At 33.5% G+C, this 19,810-nt stretch overlaps 1 long non-coding RNA gene across 2 annotated transcripts in view; it reads left to right on the forward strand.

The window, feature by feature from the left end:
• LOC116864651 overlaps positions 1-15,740 on the forward strand; it is a 29,750-nt gene extending 14,010 nt beyond the window's left edge. For both annotated transcript variants that reach the window (XR_004382057.1, XR_004382058.1), the window contains 3 exons: positions 165-295; positions 13,261-13,385; positions 15,685-15,740. This is a non-coding gene — a long non-coding RNA (uncharacterized LOC116864651). The remainder of the gene's footprint in view (positions 1-164; positions 296-13,260; positions 13,386-15,684) is intronic.
• Positions 15,741-19,810: the final 4,070 nt, after the last annotated feature.

The following is a 19,810-nucleotide window of genomic DNA, read 5'->3' on the forward strand; positions in this document are numbered from 1 at the left end:
ATTTTAAAAAGTTTGTGTCCTTGAATATAATAAGTTTTATATAAGAGTGAGCAGTGGTACAAAGGGCTCAGGTGAGGTATGCACTAGGGAAGGGTGGGTGTTGGAGGAGGCTTTGAGAGAGGAATCTTGCCAGATGAACATGAGAAGTCTCCTTGAATTCACAGAAACAAACACCATCTCTCATCCTGAACAATTCTTTGGTAATGTGGATCCAGGAAGAATAGCTAGAAAATTATCTTGCCCTTTCTTTGGGAAGCTGGTGATGACCTAAAATAAGACAGATCATGAACCATGTGTAAGTAAACTTCCTCACCTTCAGTCTACTGTAAAAACACTCAGTAGGAATCTGTGTGTGCTTAATGATATACCTGATTTATACATGAATATTCCAAGAAATTCTTTCAAACAGTACAGTGTACTTTTTACCTTTTCTATCCAGTCTCCAATTCACTTTACCTATTTGCTGGTGACTGAACTTCTTTCAACTAGGGGCAAATGTTTCCATTTCACTAATTGAAAGAGAGGCTCAGGATGTCAATGCTAGAATGCTAATTAATAAAGTATTTTAGCTAGAGCTCATTTACCTTAATCAGAGATAGTAGATTCTGTCTGGATGGAATCAATCTAGAAGAATATTTCAAGGAAAAGGACCAAAGTTGCCTGACCCTGAAGCTTGAAGCAGAACAGGGACTCAGAAAGATGAATGTGATACAATGAAATCTCACATTCCATGATTCACAATCATACCAGGATTTTTTCATGGTAGTTTACATACTGTGTACACAAACATACTATGTGTAGATATTTTGTCAAGCATGAAAATAGATGTGAGTTGTTAGGTTGAAAATCTTTTGAGTCTCACACATACAGGTAGGCTGCTACAGGTTCTTTATGGAGTCTTCCCTCTCCCCCCTCTTTTTCAAATTTTTATTTATTTTAAAGATTTCATTTATTTATTTGGCACAGAGAGAGAGAGAGAGAGAGTGAGTGAGAGGGAGAGGGAGAGAGAATCTAAAGCAGACTCGGTGCTGAGCAGAGTCTGACGTAGGGCTCAATCCCACAACCATGAGACCATGATCTGAGCAGAAACCAAGAATTGGACACTTAATCAACTGAGCTACCCAGGTGCTCTCCTCTTCCCCCCTTTTAAAACAGTCCATCATACTTAGACAAAACTTATCTCCAGATGATATATATGAAGAACAATCACCTTCATACTCAGTATGACCAGAAAATCTAACCCAAAATAAATAAAGATGAATCCACACTTACACAAGTGCTAGTAAATTTAAAGAACACCAAAGAAAGTGGGAAGATTATAAAAAAAATCCCAGAGTGAAAAGAGAACTCACCTACAGAAGAATAGCAATTAGAATGAAGGATGATCTATCAGCAGCAACTCTGGAAGCTAGAATACAGAAGAATATACCTTCAAAGAGCTGAGAGAAAATAACCATCAGCCTCGATTTCCAGCAAAAACACCTTTGAAGATATTTTCAGAAAAATCAAAGATATTTTCAGAAAACCAAGATTTTTCCAAAAAATCGAGACATTTCCAGAAAACCAAGATTTAAAAAAAAATCAATATTTTCAGAAAAAAAACCATTCACTACTAAAAGACTCTCATTTTTAAAAAATTTCTAAGAGATATTTTTAGGAAGAAGAGATTGAGTTTACATGCAAATAGGAATAGTGAATGAAGATAACTAAGACCGGCTGACAAAACAATAATGATTTCCATATGTAATATATAATTAGAACATAAATTAATGCCCTGTTTCCAAAAAGTTTTTCAGTTTACTAGACCTCCAATATATTGATGAATACTTTTTCACTGCCCTCTTCTTACTTCCACAGCTTAATCATTACAAATACTACTATGCAAATACTACTATGCACATACCCTGTCTTCTGACTTCACTTATTTCTTTGCACTGTAGTAGCAAAGCCAGCACGTAATTTGTTTGACTCATCACCAACTCAATACCTGGATCTCTGCAGCTGAATTGTAGGAGAAAGACAAACTACTATGCTGATTAAATTTGCTTTAAATTAATGACAAAACCTTAAGTGAGACTTAAATATTGCCTGGCAATCATAGTTTATTTCTATTTTCTATTCCTATGCCTCTATTTTCTATTCCTCTAACACTGTTTCTGCTGACTATTACTTATTTTTCTCTATCTGTTCACATCTTTATCATTACCTATCTAGTCTCATTCCCTATTGTTGACATTGCTTCCGATTTCACTGGGAAAATCAAAGTATTTTATTTTTTAAAATTAATTACTTATTTTAAAGATATATTTATATGAGAGAGAGAGAGAGAGAGAAAGAGAGAGAGGGAAGAGTGGAGGGGGAGGGTCAGAAGGAGAGAAACTTAAGCAGACTCTGCACTGAGTACAGAGCCTGATATGGGGCTCAGTCTCACGACCCTGAGATCATGACCCGAGCCGGAAACAAGTCTAGTGCTTAACCAACTGTGCCACACAGGAACCACGCAAATCAAAGTATTTTAAAGAAAAATCTGTACACATGTTTCATCCACAAACTGTCTTCTCACTTAGTCCTGTCAATGGACTCTCTATACTCCTATCTGAAACCTCCTCTCCTCTTGTGTGTTAGGTCCCATCCGCTCAAGCTACACAGGGACATCATTCCAACCAAATTCTTTTCTCTCTTTCCTACATGATCGGTTTTTCTCTTAACCGTGTTGTCTGATTGCATAGAAACAATCTCTCTCTCTCACAAACAGAAAGGAAAGGAAAGAAAACAACAAAAAAATCTGGACTTTGTTTCCTCTACTAGCAACCACCTCATTTCTTTGCTTCCATTCACAGCCAGTTTTTCTAAAGAACTTTCTGTATTTCATTCTCCAGTTCTTATGCACATCCCCCCTTTTTTTTCTCTTAAAACAGAAAAATGCTCTTATTATATGTGTATAGCTTGATTATTTTTCACAAATTGAATACGCTTATGAAAATAGCATCCAGGACACAATAATACCTGCACCCCAGAGGCTTTCTTTATGTTCCCTTTGAGAAACAATTGCCCTAAATTGTCAGTTTTCCTGACTTCTAACACCATAGAGTTACTGCATTTACTTTCATTTTTATTTTTAAAATTTTTTTAAAGCCGAACTCTTTCCAGCTTTATTGAAGATATTTTTCATAAACAATTGTGGTATTTCAGGCAGGACATAAGCAGACAGTCATTGACAGTATACAACAACTTTCAAACTCCCTTCTTCAATGGGCTATCAAAACCAGAAAGCTACTATAAAATCCAATGAGGTCTTCAGGTGATGCTCTGAACAAGGAAAGTTTAGAGTGAGGTTTGACAGTTAATGTTTGGCATATTGCTCAACAACTTTTCACAAGCTGACCCTGACTTTCAGGAAATGAAATGAAAATGTCAGAACTATCAATCTGAAAATCCCATAAGCTACAAAAGGAGCTCTTTTGAGGGATGTCATCTCCATGGTGACACTGCAAAGTCCAGATTGCCTGATACACTGGGAACATTTTTGGGGGGGTCAAGGTCCAACAGGTCTCTGAGCTTAAGGGAGTCAAGTCTATGTTGAAGACAGAGGGAGAAGAGGATATAAAAAATGAATTTTAGTTTATCTACACACTAAGACATTTGTGCCAAAGTGGCTGACGTATGTCAAAATCAAGGAATCCCTCCTCCTGGGTACCAAGAGGAAGTTTCTCAAAACTAGAAGAGAAAGGTGCTTTTCCCCACTGTATCAGTCTAGCTTCCGAGATACTGTTAGTGACATCTGCTCTTCCCCGCAAACAGCAATGAAGTGTCCTGTGAGCTAATGTCATAGCTTTTAAAAAAAAGGAAAACAAATTTCTGCATTAAAAAATATATTTTATTTATTTATGAGAGAGGAAGAGAGAGAGCAATGGGGAGGAGCAGAGGGAGTGGGACACACTGAGCACAGAACCCAAGGCGAGGCTCACCTCAGGACCCTGAGATCATGACATGAGACAAAACCAAGAGTCTGGTGTTTACCTGACTGAGCCATGTAGGCACCCCCAAATTCTGCAATTTTATTAGATTGATTAAAAAATAGAATTTCCAACTGTACAGTCACTAGAAGTACAGTTAACAAAAATGCACACACTTCATTTGGCTTCTCCTACTTTTCTTTCTATAAGTAGAGTTACTCTTTCGTATCTGCCTTTGCTTGCTTCAATTGTGATATATACATTTTAAAATCCACAAAGTGTCATTTAAATAAGATGCAATGCCACCCTTGTTGTTAGTCTTCCACCAAAAGTGTTCTCGTCAAGTCATACATAATCCTATATTGCTCAATTCATTAGTCAACTATCACCCTATCTGACCCTCTGATCTTTCTTTTATTTTGTATGTGTTCTTCTTCATTTTCCTGACAGAATACTTCTGTCTTGCAGTTTTCCTCCTTCCTTCTGCCTCATTTTTGCTGGTTCCTTCTTTTCTCAATTTTCCCTCATTGTTGATGTGTCCCAGGGTTCATTTCTTGGTTTTCTTCTTTTTCCTCTAGCTCATTCACTTCCCTGTTGATTTCATGGTCCTAAAAAACATCAGAGTGATATTGACTCCCAGATTTATATCTCAGGCCCAGAGTTTTCCCCTGAAATCCAGATTTGTATATGCAATGATGTACCCAACAGCTCCACTTTGTTGCCCAACAGGTATACTAAACCCAATAGCTACAAAATTGAGTTCGATTTTTATTCTCCACAACCTGATCCACCTAAAATGTTTTCCATCTCATTTATTAGCAACTTCATTCTTCCAGGTGGTTAAAGTCAAATACTTGGAATTATCCTTGACTCTTTGTCTCACAACATATCTAATCTGTCAGCAAATTTGTTCACCTTATAAAAAACATGTGGAGGAACACAGACTATTTCTTTTGTTATTATTTTCTAATTAACATCCAGTGTTATATTAGTTTCAGGTGTACAATATAGTGATTCAACAACTCTATACATTACTCAGTGCTCATCACAATATTAAATCTCTTTCACCAATTTCACTCATTCCCTCACCAACCACCCCTCTGGTAACCATCAGTTTGTTTTCTATCGTAAAGGGTTTATTTTTTGGTTTGTTTCTTTTTTTCTTTATTCTTTGTTTTGTTTCTTAAATTCCACATGTGAGTGAAGTCATATGGTATTTATCTTTTTCTGATTTATTTCATTTGGTGTTACACCCTCCAGGTCCATCTGTGTTGTCACAAATAGCTTGATTTCATTTTTTATGGCTAAGTAATATTCTATTATATATATATATATATATATATATATATATATATATATATACACATATATATCTATATATATGCTTCATTTTCTTTATCCATTCATCTGCCCATGGGTATTTATGCTACTTCTATAATTTGGCTATTGTAAATAATGCTGCAATAAACATAGAGGGGCATTTATTCTTTCAAATTAGTGTTCTTTTGTATTCTTTGGGTAAATAGTAGCAGAACTACTGGATCATAGGTAATTCTGTTTTTAATTTTTTGAGGAACCTCCACTTGTTCTCTGCAGTGGCTGCACCAGTTTGCATTCCCATCAATAGAGAACAAGGGTTCCTCTTTCTCCACATCTTCCCTAACACTTGTTGCTTCTTATATTTTAGACTTTAGTCTTACTGACAAGTGAGGGGACATTTCACTGTAGTTTTGATTTGTATTTCCCTGATGATCAGTGATGTTGAACATTGTTTCATGTGTCTGTGGGCTATCTGCGTGTCTTCTTTGGAGAAATGTCTGTTTAGGTCTTCTGTCCATTTTTTAAACTCGGTTATTTGTTTATTTGGTATTGAGTTGTAAAAGTTCTTAATATATTTTGTATATTAACCCTTCATCAGATGTCATTTGCCAATACCTTCTCCTAAGAGAACACAACTGAAAGGTTGTCTTTCAGTTTTATTGATTGTTTCCTTTGTTGTGCAGAAGTTTTATTATTTTTATGTAGTCCCAATATTTTTGCTTTTGTTTTCCTTACCTCAGGAAGCATATATAGAAAAACATGGCTATCGCTGATGTCAGAGAAATTATTGCCTGTTCTTTCTTCTAGGATTTTCATGGATTCAGGTCTCATTTTTAGGTCTTCAAACAATTTAGGGTTTATTTTTGTGTGTGGTGTGAGAAACTGGTCCATTAAGGTTTTTTGCATGTTGCTGTCCAGTTTTTCCAACACCATTTGTTGGAGAGACTATCTTTTCCCCACTATGTATTCTTCCTCCTTTGTTAAAATATTAACTGACCATACAAGCTTTGGTTTATTTCTGAGTTCTCTATTCTGTTCATTGATCTAGGTGTCTATTTTTGTGCTAGTACCATACTATTTTGATTTCTACAGCTTTGTAGTAGATCTTGAAATCTGGGATTGTGATGCCTCCAGTTTTGTTCTTCTTTTTAAAGATTGCTTGGCTATTTTGGGTATTTTGTGATTTCATATAATTTTAGGGTTATTTGTTCTAGTTCTGTGAAAAGTGCTATTCGGTTTTTTTGATAGATATTGTATTAAATCCGTGGAATGCTTTGGGTAGTATGGTCCTTATAACAATATTTGTTCTCCCAATCCATGCATGGAATATCTTTCCATTTGTTTGTGTTGTCTTCAGTTTCCTTATCAGCATTTTATATATTTCAGAGTACAGGTCTTTCACATCTTTGGTTAAGTTTATTCTTAGATATTTTGTTATTTTTGGTGCAATTGTTAATGGGATTGTTTTCAAATTTCTCTTTCTGCTGGCTGCTTCAGAAATGCAAAGGGTTTCTGTATATTGACTTTGTATCCTGCAACCTTTTTTGATTACTGATTCAACTTTGTTGCTGGTAATTAGTGTACTCAGATTTTTTATGTCTTCTTAATTCAATTTTAGGAGATTATATGTTTTTAGGAATTTATCCATTTCTTTTGGGTTGTCCAATTTGTTGACATATAATTTTCATAATTTTCTCTTATAATCTTTTTTATTTCTGTAGTTTTGGTTCTCCTCCTTGATTTCTGGTTTTGTTTGAGTCCTCTCTTTTTATCAGTCTGGCTAAAGGCTTATCAATTTTGTTAATCTTTTAAAAGAACTAGATGCTTGTTTCATTAATTTGTTCTATTGATTTTTTAAAAATTTCTAGTTTGTTATTTTTGCTCTAATCTTTATTATTTCCTTTGTTCTACTGGTTTTGAGTTTTTAGTCAGCTGTTCTTTTTCTAGCTCCATCATATTGTTTATCTGAGATTTTTCTTGCTTCTTGAAGTAGGCTTATTTTGCTATAAACTTTCCTCTTTGAGCTGCTTTTGCTATATCCCAAGGATTTTGAACCATTGTGTTTTCGTTTTCATTTGTCTCCAGGCATTTTTAAAAATTTCCTCTTTGATTTCATGGTTGACCCTTTCATTGTTTAGTAGCATGTTATTAGGTGTTTACAAACTTGGGATTTTATATCTTTCTATTGAATTGACTCTTAAAATTTTAAAATGTCCCTTCTAATCTCCAATAATACTTTTGCCTTAAAGTCTTTTTCTGATATTTTATAGGCTTTTTTGTGGGGGAGGGGTCAGCATATACATGGTATATATTTTCAAAACTTTACACTTATAATTTCTGTGATTTTATTTTTAAAGTGTATCTTTTATAAGAAAAATAGGTATTTTTATAGACTTTTCTTGTGAGTAGCTCCTCCATTCACATTTTATGTAATTTCTTTTCTAATTGGGTTTAAATCTACTACTTACTATTTGTTTTCCTTGTTTTTTCACCCCCTTCCTGTCTCATTTTAAATAAAGCTGGTTTTTTAAAAATTATGTCATTTCCCCTTCCATGAGCTTGTTAATCATATAATCTTTTATTCTTTCCTGTGACTTTTCTAGAGCTGCACTGTTCAATACAGTAAATGCTAGACACATGCGGCAATTTAAATTAAATAATGTTAAAATTTCAGTTCCTCCATCACACTTGCCACAATTCATGTGCTCAATAAGTCACATGTGGCTAATGACTGTAAAATAGGACAGCACAGATTATGAAACACATCTATTATTGCAGAAGTTCTATTCAGTAGTGCTGCGTTAGGGATTTCAGCATGCATTCTAGACTCATTACAGTTTACCTTAAATTAGTACTATTTCCATTTCCTGGATAATGCAAGAACACTACAAAACTTTGACTCTATTTAACCCCTTCCTGCTTTTGAGATGTTATTCCATAATGTTGAATTATTTCAATATTTTATCCCCACATGGTTTTGAATTTTAAAGTCAATGTTTATTTAGAGTTTCTCAAATATCTTTCCTGTTGTTTTTTATTCCTTTCTATATGATTGTGCCTTTTTTTCTGGGATAATATCTTTTCCACTTGAAGAACTCTCACTAGTATTCCCTTTATTTCAAAACTCCTGGTAATAACTATTTTCAGTTTATTTTTGACTGAAAAATTTATTTTTTTTTCTGAGGGTTGAAGTATAACTTCTAATATGTCAATTATATTCTTATAGCACCTAGAAATATTGCTATATTGTCTTCTGGTTTCCATTCTATCTATTGAAAAATTGGTTGTCACTATTTTATTTTTTAAAAATCTGTTTTTATAGCTTTTTCCCCTCCCTTCTCTTTAATTTTCAGAACTTTTACTATAATATAGTAAATACTATAATGCCACCCTTTGGTGGCATTTTTTGTAGATATTTTCCTGATTTTTGCAGATATCTTGAAGCTCAGGTGTGATGTCTATTTTCACAATTGGGAAATTCTCAACCATATATATTTTTTTCAAATATATCTTTACTCCATTCTCTCTTTTGTCTTCTTTTGAGACTTCAATTAAATGTAATTCTATTTCCCATTTCCCATATATGCTTTCTTCTCTTTCTGTTTCTAAATTTCTGTCCTCTTTCCACGCTTCATTCCACATGTTTTTCTACTGATACATCTCTAACATGACTAATCTGTTACTAAGTCCATTCATGGAAATTTTACTATTGATCTTTTTCTTTCAATTTTATAGTTTCAATTTACTATTTTTAATAGTAGTCTGTATTGTGATAAGATTGGTCCTAAGGCCTAAATGTGTTCCCACCTTGCTTCTGCAAGTCAAGGAAAGGGGAAGGAGTTAGTGTGCCTAACAGAACTGCATTCTCTGACACTTTTTCTTTTCTCATTGAAGATGATAATCTCTATATCTGGTAAAATGTGTTAACTAATATATTGAAATGTTGCTTGATGCTACTGGAGGGAGACATTAAAATAGCAATGAGTATTTTTTAATCTACTCTCGGTCTTCTAACATTCAACATTGGGAGCTGTATCACTACGGGCAATTACAAAAACTGCTTCTAACTGCCCAATTCTAAAGATACGACTGTCATTTCTGCTACTTTGCCCAGACTAAATGACCTCAATTTAGAATATTCTGATGTTCTCCTGATGCTCCTAAGACTAGAGTTGTTCTTTTTTAGAGTAAGATTTATTGAGGTATAATTTACATACAGTATAATTCACTCATTTTAGTGTACAATTCTATGAGTTTTGACAAATGCACATCACTGTGTGACTGTCACTAAAATCAAGATATAGAATAGCTCCACCACATACAAAAATTCCTTATGCTTATTTGTAGTTAACTTTTTCTCTCAGCTCCAGCTTCTGGAAAACATTGACCTATTTTTTTGTACTTATAGTTTTACCTTTTAGATAATGTCATAAAAATGGAATCATACATTATATAGACTTTTGAATCTGCTTCTTTCATTTAGCATAATGCATTTGATATTCATCTATGTTGCTGGGGTATTAGTAGTTTGTTCCTTTTAGCCTAGAGTTTAAATGATATAATCAGCAACTGTCTCTTATTCGAACTCTTTTAAAGCTGATTCATAAGTTGGGAGTATATAAATACCTACTTTCAAATCCCTGAGCATAACATCTGTCTGTTTCATTGGAAATTCACAAGGAGAACAAAAATTTAGGAAAAGCAATAAATTAAACTAATTAAGCAATCCAAATTTGAAGAATCTAAATATGTTCATTCTATACCTTTTTAAGTTAAAAATAATGCCTTTATAGGTTTAGACTGTGAGTATATAATCTATAACAAGCATCTGGATCTGCCAGGAATGTTTGTATTTTCTCCATGCTTTCAGGAAAAGTTTAGGTTAGATGATTGAAAATTAAACATTTATCTGATTAATTGTTGGCTGAACAAATATCGAAGGACGTAAGCATTCACTATTCTTTATAAAATATTGCTGTTATTTTATTCCTCAATCTCAAATTGTCTGGGGATAAGAATATACAATCTCAGTCATATGACAATATTTTATTAAATTTTAATTCGACCTTACCTTTTAGTGTAACAAATAGACAGTAGAGTTTCAACTGCAATACCATGCATGTATCTTTTTTCCAATTGTGTTTTATTTTTATTGATCCCATCACATCAAGTATATGATATTGAGCAGTATGTTTCATCCCTACTAATTGCAACAGGGTTATTCAAATGCATTAACCAGACAGTGCCTGCAAATTATATTTGAAGTGAAAAAAAATGCATTGTCTTATGTTTTAATGGAATTTCAGAATTTTTTAATGCTTTCTGTGTTGTGAAATTAATTATACGATCATAAAATTTTTTCTCCTCAGAAACAAGATTTTATAATTTGAGTGAAGAACTCAAAGAGCTCAAGTAGAGAATGATAGGATATTTTAAAAGGAAATCTATATATAAGAATTTTCCTACCACAATGAGATATACCAAAAAACAAAACCCTTTGAGTGGTCCCATCACACAGTTGTTATCACACCATTTTGCAAAAGCATCTTTCCCTTTTTGTCCCCTTGCTGACAAGCCTTGTATATTTTATTTGTATGCAAGTGAATGGCAGTTTATTGTGTCCCAGAGGACAGGGTATTAATGATCATTTGCTTCCTGCTGTGGGGCCTGTCATAATTTTGTAGGCAGAAGAGTGACAGAAGTAACGGCCAATCAGTATGCTAATACTGCCTGAGAATGGGTAGTTAGTCCATTTTAACCAACGGTTTTTTTTGCCAAATCCTTAGGTAATTTTCATTAAAAAAATGCAATTTTTGATAGCATTGCAAATTGCTACATGGAGCCAGTTGAAGAAACCATATATTTCTTTTGTGTGGCAGTCAGACTTCTGTCTCAGCAGGTGCCTTCTAGGGAAAAAAAGAAAGACTTCTAATGTGAAAGCCCATTTTGGTCAGCAAGAATCAATCACTAAAACATTCAGCAATTTGTTATATCAATATCTTAACATGGAGAATTCTTTGCAGCATACGGAAATTAAATCTAGTCTCTGACAAGTAAATAGAAGGCAGAATCTTTAAAAATATTAGTTGAAAGCCAAATGTAAAAAATCCTGCAGATTTATACAGTGTGATGTCATTCATTTTTCTCTTTATTGTTCTGTTTCTAGAATTTTAATGACATTTGTTTTTTTAAAGGAAAAGACATGCCTAAAGATGTTTGCTTTCAATGATAGCATGTAAATATTCAAATATTTTAGTAGCCATCTTATAGCATACAACCTATAGTGAATGTACTGTTGACTAGGAAAAAAAGAGTTTCTTAGAATGATTTCTGAGTGTTGGCACAGCACGTGAACACATGATTACAGAGGGGATTAGTGGATTAAGGTATAGACAGTTGGTGGCCTTAAGGCTACAGATAAAAGAGCTCCACTTTCTCTCCGTGAAATCACATTTTATTTTTACCCACATACAAACAATGCCAGCTATGTAAACTAATAAAACAGAATTATTTTGAGACCACTATTTTCACTTAAATATGTTCATCATAGAAAACAAAACAATAATAAAAAAACAATAACAATTTCACAGATGCATATATCTGCATGAAATACAAGGTAATATAATTTAACATCACAAATACGTTTGAGACGCTCTGATTTACCCCTGGGGCTGGAGAAAGAATTTTTTTCTATATGTTAAGGTTTGAGCTTAGTTATTTCAAAATACAAACTTATTAGACTATGGTGATGATCAATGCTATCACCAGAAAAATATGTTTATTATTTTTAATAAAAATTAAGTAGATATTATATCAAATGCAATTTTACTTTTTGGAAAACAGAGAAACCTTGTTTGCTGCCTGCTGTTTTTTTTATATATGCAAATCTTTATACATTACAGAAAAACCTAGCTGCCTTCTACAATCCCATAAACGTTTTGCTGTTTTATGAGATGTTTGTAATAAATGTGATTGATGATTTTTTTTCACAATTGCCTATTAGAAATACACTATTTTGTGATTAAATACTTAGAGATAACTCAATTCCAAGTCATGAGATTACGGGCTATGAATTGACATGGATACCAAAATACATGTTTAATCTAGTATTTAAATTTACTTGTATATTTATTTTAGATAGTATTTTTCCTAGTTCACAGAGATTTTGCATTTCAATCAATTGCAAACCTACCTAAAAAAATAGTGTGGCTTGGGGCAGGGAAATAGCTTTAAGCTGCGCACACATATAGTCACAAGGGTGAATAGCTATAATTATATTGGAGTGCATCCAAGAAATCAGCTATTCTGTTTACACTTACTGCCTCTTCAAATTTATGTGCACCTCAAGCAAACATACTGTAAATTGATTTTAATACTAAAAATTGTTGACCTTGGTATCATAGTTTATTGACTATTTTTCATGTTGTTATCTTCCAAAAATTTAAAATTTAAATAATAATAGTTTATTATAATTTCAAACTGTAGCTTTCCTCTTTAAGAGTCAAAAAGCCCATTGACTTACTGTGGTAAAAGTCAACTCATGAAAACATAAAAATGAAGTCTTGTTCTAAAATCCTTTAAAATTAGAATGCTCTCCTGCAGACTACATTTAGAATGGACTGCTGAGGAGGTCTGTGGAGTTAGCCTGGAAGCAGAGTTGAGCCCCTGCCTAAGCATCCACTATAGGTTGGACTTATAAGAGAATGGATAAAGACAAAATTTGAACTATTCTTGTTTTAGGTGATGGAAGAAGAAATGTCATATTTATCCAGGTATTTGCCAAAGTCCAATTTTACCATTTAGGCCTATGAAGCATTTCAAAGATTTTTTTTTCTCCCTTTAATTTACCTTGAAAGAGAGACATTGTTCTCTCTTTCCATGTTTAAGCCCAACAACAACTTCTGAATTTTCCTTTGGGTTATACTCTTTTGAATTTCATACTTTTAGCATAACAAAGCAGGCCTAAAAATGTCTTCTATCTTAGGTTTGTGATCTGACCCAGAAACCAAACTGGAAGCCTTAGGAAAGGAACCATGGGGTAAGAAACAAGCCAGATGATGGTTTGGGCAGAAAGACTTCCGTGGCTCATCAAGATTCATCTTTCAACAGGTGTGGACACTGGGTTTGGACACCATAGCCATAATTAGTAATAATTTTTTTTTCCAGTTTAAAAGAATATAACTGATGTATGACATAGTATATGTTTAAGGTATATGATGTGATGACTTGATATACATATATAGGAATGTTTACCACTATAAGGTTAGTTAACACCTCCTCTACCTTACATAATTACCATTTTGTTATTGTCATTGTTATGGTGAGAACATGAAATCTTTACCCTCATCGCAACTTTCACACATACAGTTCAGTATGGAAGTAATAAATTTTACTTCCCCATGGATTCAGCTGTTTTGCATAAATCTTTTTTTTTTCTTTTTTTTTTAAGTTACTGAGCAGGAATGCCAGCAGCAGCAGCAGCAGCAACAGATATTTGCAAAAGATTTCATGTTAAATATCTCTCCATTTCTCATTAAGTAGCAGAAGATTATGCTCTTTGTTTCCATATTTACTAAGAGGATGTCCTTATACAATATCATGGAAGAAGAGCTACCAGTCAGTTAATATGTCCTTCACTCACCATAATCATTTATTCAAGATAATGTAATATTAGGGGTATCTACTTGGCTTGGATTTGAAGACTGTTCAGCCATTAATGAACTGAGTAACTGGGGCAAGTTACTTAACCTCTTTTGGCATCAGTATCTTAATTTGTGATTCAGTAAAATAGTAGAATCTACATTTCAGGATTATTTTAAAGATTAAGGAAGCAAAAATGCATATCTAGAATTTTAAACAATATCTTTTACATATTATGTGCTATATAAGCATTTGCTTTTAATAGTACTAAAATCCATTTATTCAGTCACTCATTTAGTCACTGAATCTATCCACCTTTCTAATGTATTATTAATTCATTCTGGCACTAAGCTAAGCACTGCAGAGGATTCTGTAATGCATATACAGGGTGGCTTATGTCACTGAAGAATCAGTTGTCTGATAGGAGAGTTAATACAAATGCCAATCTATAACACATGATTAAAAGTGGTAGGTACTTAGACAATATTGTGAGCGTTTAGAGGAAGAAAAATAAACTACAATTTATTATGTCATAATGTCAAGCTCTATGCTAGGCACTTACATACATTACCTCATTAATCCAGATCCTAGATGGGATGAAAAAGATTTTATCCCGCAAATGATGATTAATGAGTCAAAAAGAACTGGTTGGTTTTGAATTTAAACAGAAAGGAGAAAATCATTCCATTTTGAGAAGTGTGGATACACTGTAACAGATAGGCCAGTACAGGGAAAAGACAAAACAGCTCTGTTTGGTGAGAACAGAATTTACAAGGAAAGAAATAGTTGCTGTGCCATCACCCAGGGGTTCTAGAATAATGTAAAGGAGACATTCCAGTGTACCAGCAGTGTAAATTAGATTAGTATAATAGAAAATGTGACAGCAAATACCCAAAATAAAATAATACAGATATTTTTATACAATGTGTTTAATTATAAATATTTTCTGCCAAACTAAGTGTTGGGAAGGCAGTTAATAAATTTATCATTTTCATAAAAGTCTGATTTTTAAAAAAGTTTTTGTTTGGTTCTTGTAGGAAGACAATCATCTATGAATATTTCACATTTCTAATTTGAGAATAGTTGAACAAAGAGATATTCCAGATAGTAAAGTTTATACACATCTGTCCTCCAGACATGGTTCAGGGTAGTAAAGATAGAAACATCTCTTCCATATCTCCAGAAAATATTTGCCAATATTACAGAGTGAAGATAACATTCCTCTTTCTCTGGGGGAGAGAGAGTTGAGAAAGTCATTAGCAGCCCCATATATGATCAATTTCTTAATTTTTAAGTTTCCTCTTCTATAATGCTCCCCATTGCATGTGCAAGTACCCTCTGGCCCCTAATACATTTTCCTTCAGGGATTGCAGCTTGGGAAACAAACACAAAATGTTGCTATGGCTGCTGCTTTTGCTTTCAGTAATAAGTGTTTGTCTCTGAACCATAGGTTTTATGTTTTCTGTAGATAAAATATGTTAGCATGCCATACACTTATTTTTATATATATCTCATATATAGAACACATATATAGTATTTGTGTTATGTGTGTATGTATAATATATATATATATATATATATATATATATATATATATATATATATATGAAAGTGACCTATTAGCTTTTAAGTAGGGTACATTTTCAGACTCTTTACAGTTTCTGACCCTAACAGTTCTTGTGACAGAGACTGTGTCACATATTATCTTAATCCATCTCCTTCCCTCCCCAGCACTTAGCTAATCTGTGTTTTCTATCCCTTTCCATAGAGATGTGGCCTTGTAATGAAGTATTACCAGTGGAAGATATAGAAGAAATGGTATACTATTTCTGGGTTAAGAAAGTTAAGAAAGATAAGACAAGTCTTATCTATGCACTTTCTCTTTTCCTTCCTGCAGACTCTGGAAACTTTGTTGAAGATGGAAGCATCTCAAGATGAAAGGGATCCGTGTCCTGACAGTCCCTGTGGCAGATACCATACCCCCTCCGACAACTATATTGGACTGTGGTATGATCAAACACTAAGTGTCAAGCTGCTAAAATCTTCCAATTTTTCGTTATAGAAGTTAATTTCCTTTGACTTTGAAGATTTGATTTTAAAAAATCTCATTGGTCTCCTTTGCAGAATACTAGAGAAAAATTCATTATTCTGTCACCTGGTAAGTAAAGAGAAAGGGCACACATATACTTTACTTTCATGTACCTGTAGGGGCCTGGTTAGCCAGAGGGAGCCGTTTGGTTATAAACTTAGATTGACCCCACCCCTCCCAGAAGAACTTGCTTGCAAACCCCAGATATTGGGGCAGGCCAGGCCGGATGGAGACATCCAATCAGTGGGGCGCGCATATATTTGCTATGGTGAATTAGAATTCAATTGGCCACCCGTATTGCTGACAGAGGGTGACTGTGCAGGTTTCCCTGTATGTTGCAATCTCATTGGCCACCTGTGTGTGGGCAGGGATCAACCACCTCTATAAAGGTTAGTCTGTGAGGCAGGGGAGGAAGTGATAGCCTGGGGGAACGTCAGGCGCAGCATCATGGGGAGCGTGGGGATCGTGGGGATCCTTGGGAGAGGCCTCGCTGGGGAGCAGTGCCACCAGGAGCGTCGTGGTCGGGTAGGGGAATCGTTGTCGGATAAGTGAATTTGTCGGGGTCGGTGTCTTGGTCATTGTCGCCTCTTTGTAAGAGATGGTCCCGACTGGTCGGTTTGATTTTAGATGCTTGGCGCAAAATAAAGCTTTGCTTGACTTTCGCTTTGTGTCAGTCCCATTCCTTTGATCACAGACCCTAACAGTACCAAGTGTACTTTAGGGTAACTGAGTAGTTAATGAAGAAAAATTCCTCTTTTTAGATGTAATTTACTAATGCTAGATTTAGAATATTAAATTATATTAATGAGTTATAGTTAATTTTTTAGAGATATTATAATATATTTAAAAATAGTCCTAATGCAGGCTGTCTGTGTGACTCAGTAGGTTAACCGTCTGTCTTTGGCTCAGGTCATGATCCCAGGGTCCTGGGACTGAGCCCCACATTGGGAAGCAGGGAGTCTGCTTCTCCCTCCCTCTGCTTCTCACCCCCGCTCATGCTATCTTTCTATCAAATCTTTTTTAAAAAATAGTCCTTGTGCTTAGCAATTAATATTGAAATATTCATGGGTGGAAAAAACAACTTCTTTTAGTGAGCTAATTTTTCTATAAACTATAAATAAATATAGAACAAGAATTCTCCAATAGGATGTTAAAGGGCTATATTAAACAAATTTTCTTTCTAAAGGTATATAAAAGCAAAACTGAAGAATTTCTTAAAATGAAATTTAGGAAACCATAACAAATAAGAATTTGAGTTTTAAAAATTAGAGTAAATGCATTGAACATGCAAATGAAAAATGTAGAGAAAGAAGAGCAAATACAAAATGAAGCAGAAGACAGGGATTAATAAAGGTAAAAGAAAAAGTTTTAAAATTAGAAAACAGGTACAATGTAGAACAAATAAATTCAAACTAGCTAGCTGAAGTAACTGAAAAGACAAACTACTTGTTAACCCAAATAAAGATATAAACAGTGAAAAAGAACAATTAAATAAAATTAGAAGAGAAGGCTAATAGCCATGAAAATAGGAAGCTAAAAGAGCAAAAAACCCCCTCAAAACCCATAAGACCCTTGCGTATAAATATATCTAAAAAAAGTTACACATACATACTGTATATGTTATAAACATATATTTGTTTCAGGAATGCAAGGTATTTCAATATTCAGAAATATGTTGTTAAAGAAAATTGTAAATTATCAAAACTTATTAGGGAGAAGAAATTACCTATGAAAAGTTTAGAAAAGCAATTAAAGAGTCTCAATTAAAAAAAATAAAGTTACCAGGGCCGTATGGTATCAGATATGATGGAAATCTCCCCAACTCATTGAATGAAGCCATTATTACCTTTATACTGAAGCTTGAGTAACTAGTAAAAATAAAACAAAACGAAATAAACTCACACTAAAACTATAGACCAGTCTCATTAATGTAGGCACAAAAATTAAATAAATTTCTGGGAAATCAAGACTAAGTATGATAAAAAAAAGTATACATTGCACACATTAGTATTTATATCAGGGAATGCAAAAATCTTTAAATCTTACTCAGCCATAAAAAAGAATGAAATCTTGCCATTTACAACATTGTGGATAGAGCTAGAAAGTTTTATAGTCAATGAATAAGTCAGTCAGAGAAAGACAAATACTATATGATTTCACAAACATATGGAATTTAAGAAACAAAACAACTGAATAAGGAGGGGGAAAAGAGACGCAAACCAAGAAACAGACTTTTAACTATAGAGAACAAACTGATGATTACTGTAGGGAGGTTGGCAGGGTGGGAGAATGGGTTAGATAGGTGATGGGTATTAAGGAAGGCATTTGTAGTGATGAGCAGTGGGTGTTATATGGAAGTGATGAATCACTGAATTCTACACCTGAAACAAATATTACACTGTATGTTAACTAACTGGAATTTAAATAAAAACTTAAAAAGAAATGTATGTGTGGAAGTATAAAAAAAATCTTTATATATCAAGAAACCTTTTAACCTAATCTGTAATATCATTCAATCAATGAAGAAAAACCATATGATCATTATTTATATGTGCTAAAAATTATTTGATAAGCTCAGAGGCTATTGCAAATTCAAATTGCTCATAAAATGGGCAAAAGAGGCCAACTACCAAAATATCATAGAGACCCCTAAAGTCATCAACAGACATCATTGTAAATAATAGAACCTATTTCTACTAAAACCAGGAACAACACACAAATGATTGCTTTCTCCCTTAATGTTCCATATTGTTTAGTGGATTTAGTAAATACACTAAAATATGAAATTAAAATTGTAAATATTTGTATCTAGAAATAAATACCAATGTACATGGATCCTTTATATGTGACAAAGCAGATATTTCAGTTTGGTGTGATACAGATGGTTTATGCTCTAAATTGCAATCATACAACTTACTATCCATCTGGGATGAGAAACAAATCTAGACAGTCTCAAATGTAAATATATAAATAAAATCAGAATTTTAGAAAAAATTTAGAAGACATCAAATGGAACAGGAAATGATTCTCTACCTCTCTGGGTAGCAAAAAAAAAAAATCTAAATTATAGTAATAGAGTCATATCACTTTATGCACTTCATATTGGGAAAATTAAATCAAGATAACACCTGCTGCTCATAGAGATGTAGTATTCTCACACCTTGCTGATAGAAATATGAATTGTTGCAGACCTCTTGAAAAATAAACAGATCTTTGTATTAAGCAATATGACCCTGGAGACTGTATACCAAACAAATTAAAATACACCATAAAAGTATTTTCTTACAAGCATGTCTCTTATAACATTTTTCTGGTAGAAAGTAAAAAAACAAGTGACTGTGCATGAAGGTAGTGGAGAAAGATTGAATAAAAGTTACTATAATAATGGCATGATATTCATACCATGGTGTATCTACCATCTGTGTTATAGAGCATTTAAAAGAAGGCAGTAATTTCCATATTAAATGAGAAAAATATGAAATTGAACAGTGGAAAAAATGTGATCCTATTATTAGAACATACATGACAAATATATATATATTTATTTATTTACATAAAATTTGCCTACCTATAGCCTGTGTATCATCTATCTATCTCTATTATGTACCTATGTAACTTTATTTCATTATATGAATACCACATAAAGTATGAAAATGTACACAGTAGGTTTTTAAAACTGGTTATCTAGACTTTAATTATCTTGGAAAATGAAGGGTAGAAGAGAGGTTAAAGGAACAGAATAAGAATAAGAGTAAGAATGAGGGGGCGAGGGAAGAGGAGATCTGATGTATATGGTGCTTACAAA

Source organism: Lontra canadensis, unplaced genomic scaffold, assembly GCF_010015895.1.
Source record: "Lontra canadensis isolate GAN:19392208 unplaced genomic scaffold, GSC_riverotter_1.0 scaffold6, whole genome shotgun sequence".
NCBI lineage: Eukaryota > Metazoa > Chordata > Mammalia > Carnivora > Mustelidae > Lontra > Lontra canadensis.